This window comes from Ruditapes philippinarum, unplaced genomic scaffold, assembly GCF_026571515.1.
Source record: "Ruditapes philippinarum isolate M1 unplaced genomic scaffold, ASM2657151v2 ctg945_1_1_1_1, whole genome shotgun sequence".
Classification (NCBI taxonomy): Eukaryota; Metazoa; Mollusca; class Bivalvia; order Venerida; family Veneridae; genus Ruditapes; species Ruditapes philippinarum.
In genome coordinates, this window is record NW_026856211.1 from 153,744 (window position 1) to 157,215 (window position 3,472).

The following is a 3,472-nucleotide window of genomic DNA, read 5'->3' on the forward strand; positions in this document are numbered from 1 at the left end:
AGAATATATAAAACATATCTTTTAAGGCAAAAAAATTGATAAAGATAAGTTTAAATTTCAGCCACAAACCAAAATCATGATAAACATGACCTAAAAAATATTAATGATTCGATTTGTATTGTACATAGTGAAAGGGAGGATCAAGTTAGTTCAGAATACCACAAATGACTTTACATAAAAAAAAATCATAAATTAGCACTAATTGTAAAGCTCTAAGACTTATAACACTAAAAAGATTGTGAAATACTCCATAAATTTGAGTGCTTTAGTTCAATACACCCTTTAAAGTGCTAACATTTCTTTTGCCAATTTACATAGGCCAATTTTATCAGAAAGTTAACAATAGTTCAAAAGCAGCGACTTGATGCAAACAATTGATAAAGAATAAAATAACATATTGCACTAAGTATTAACTTAAACATGTGATCGAGTTAGGCTTTTATTACAAAGACTCTTTGAGATCTTTATAAATGTGCTTAAATGAAACAGACAGCAGATTTTCATGTGAAAAGTTCCGACTTTCATCGCAAATTAACTAATAACAAGAACTACAATAATGAATGGCCATAAACATCTTAAAAAATAATATCAATTTACAATTAATTGCAACCTTTTACACAAGTTTCTAAGAACAAGAAAATGAATGAAAAATGTCTCTGTTAAAGCAATCTAGCAGCTACAATTCAGAATTAAAAGTAAAAACTTCATGTACATAGACCTATGCAAACCAATCCTTTCTTGTTGTTTTTCTTATACAATGTATGTACAAAGACCAAAGTATAAGACCTAAGACTGGAATCTAGTTTTAAAATTGAACATTTCTCAATGGCTTATTTCAGTCCTTAACCTTGTCATGGTGACAGGTTCCCAGAATACTTCAACCAATCTATCACTGGACAAAGTAACTGGTTCCTAATTTACATACAAGTAAACTAAACAAAACCAAGAAGTTGTGACTGGTTTCCTGATCACTTCAACCAATCACAATCCAGGGATTGACTGGTTCCAATTTCTCAAGTTTTATATACTAGGAAGCCTTAGAATAAGGTATTGAATGTAAATGATCATTGACTTATTCAGTACCTTATTCTAAGGCTTCCTAGTATATATTATATTCTCTTAAACAGCACTTCTAGGCTAAAACCTTTCAATTGAAAGTTAACTATCACATATAAAGCTAGTAAATTATTTTCATTCCAGGGCTTTCAATTATCACTAGAACCATTGTTACCGATTGTAACCATTTTCCTGAATTTACATTATATCCAAACTGAAAATGCGTAATTATACAAGGGTTTCATACATGATACAGCTGCCGGGGTAAAATCCATAACAAAATAATCATTGGCTACCCATATACTTTCTGCAACCTTTTACATTTGTGTGTGATTAGTAATTAAAACCGGCCTAATCTAAGATATGACCTAGGTTCTTTCACGCATAATAAAAGCCCTTAACAAAATGTTTCCTTTAACTATCCCTTATATGCAAACCCATGTTATAATAAGATTAACCACTGTGTATATATATTTTCAGAAGTGATTGATAAAATGAGCCCTGAAATTCAAATAGATATACTTAATTAAACAAATACAACACCGAAATTTGTTATACTTATGAAAAGTAGGATATGGCCTGTATTTCTTGCAAATTTTTCAAGTCAGAAACTATGGAAACATTTCTTTACATAAATATTTAACCTGTCTATGAATATAACCTAGCTGGGTTGCAAATGCTACATTATTAGTTATATATATTCTTGGCAGGTTATATGGCCTATATAAATGGTTGTTTGTATATATAACCCAAATTGGTAGGCAAGGGTTATATTGTAAACAGCCTTGAATATATGGTCATATATAACTTGCCATATAACCTGTCAGGAGTCTTTGTTACAAATTATAAATAAAGCACACTTCCTTTTTAGAGAAAAAAGAGATACAACATGTAAACATCACAAATGTCAAATGAAAAGTGACGTTACAAACATGCAGTATTATAAAAAGTAATTCTATCTGTATAGCTAATCAACTATGCTGCTTAATAAATATAATAAAATAACAACAACAGACTGAGCCTGCTTGTTACCTAGGTAACAATAAACAACTGCTGGATGATTCCACCTTGTCTCTGGTGTCTTCTTAACAGACCTGGGGTAATCATTAATCGTAATCATCGATTTTTTAATTGATTACATGATTACAGTGTAATCATCATGTAATTGATTACCTTGCTCAAAATTGATTACATTAATTGTAATTAATCAATTACAGCTTAAATTCAGTCTGTAATTATGATTACAATTTGATTGATATTGATTACTTTCAGATTTTACATGAAACTATTGAAATTCAAATGATTTATTTCACATGTTACAGTTTAACTAAGGTAGTAAAACATCAAGTGAGATGTTTCAAGACATCACTCACAATGAAGAAATAAGTTTTAATCCATACAGTTAACCTGGAATTCTAACTGAAAGATTAGACATCATTGTTTGGCTGGTATTCTAACCAAAATGTCAAATCATTGGATTTATGATGTCTTTGAATTTCCTAAAGAAACATCTGGTAATGTGACACCACAGTGCAAATTGTGCCCTAAGAAATAAATGGAAACACTAAGTCACATTCAAATTTCATTACCCACATAAAGGTATCTTAAATTTTTGCTTTCACATATTTTTGGTTAAACCATGTTTTAAAAAAGTTTCAAACAATGTAGATAACTTCTTTACTTTGTATATTCTAGAGTTTATGTCAGATGCATATTACCATATTTTAATTATATGCAACAGTTATTTTGTAAGGTGATAGACAATGTGTCTATATCATAATGGATACTGTTGTACCATTGAAGTGTTTGTAAAAAAACTGATAATTTCTTTGTAAAGTCTATTGTCTCTTTGAATTCCCATATAAAAATTTATTGTTTTCACACCTGTTTTAACACCGGTATACAGTATACTGTACAATTGACACTTTTAAAAATTTCTGTTGCAGAGAGTTCATTATGAAACCTACACCAAGAAGACTGAGGACCATCCCTGCATCATTGGCCCCTGTAGAGCATTTGTTTAGTGTTGCGGGCAAAATTTTCCGTCCTGATAGATGCAGTCTGACTGATAGACGGTTTCATGAACTTATGATGCTAAAGTGCAATGCTTAAATATGATAAAGTGATGTGACAGTAACTAAAAGTGTGTTAAAATGATGACTGTTGATGAGCTGGAAATCCTTTGTGTATATAATGTATATAATGTATATATTAAATAGCATTAAGAAACTTTTGTTTATAGTTATACATGGAATGTAATCAATTATCAATCAATTACTTTCTCAAAGTAATTGTAATTTAATTGATTACAGAGGCAAGTCTGAGTAATCAATTGTAATCAATTACAATAAAATCTGAAAGTAATTGTAATTAAATCAATTACTGATCAATGTAATCATCCCCAGGTCTGCTTCTT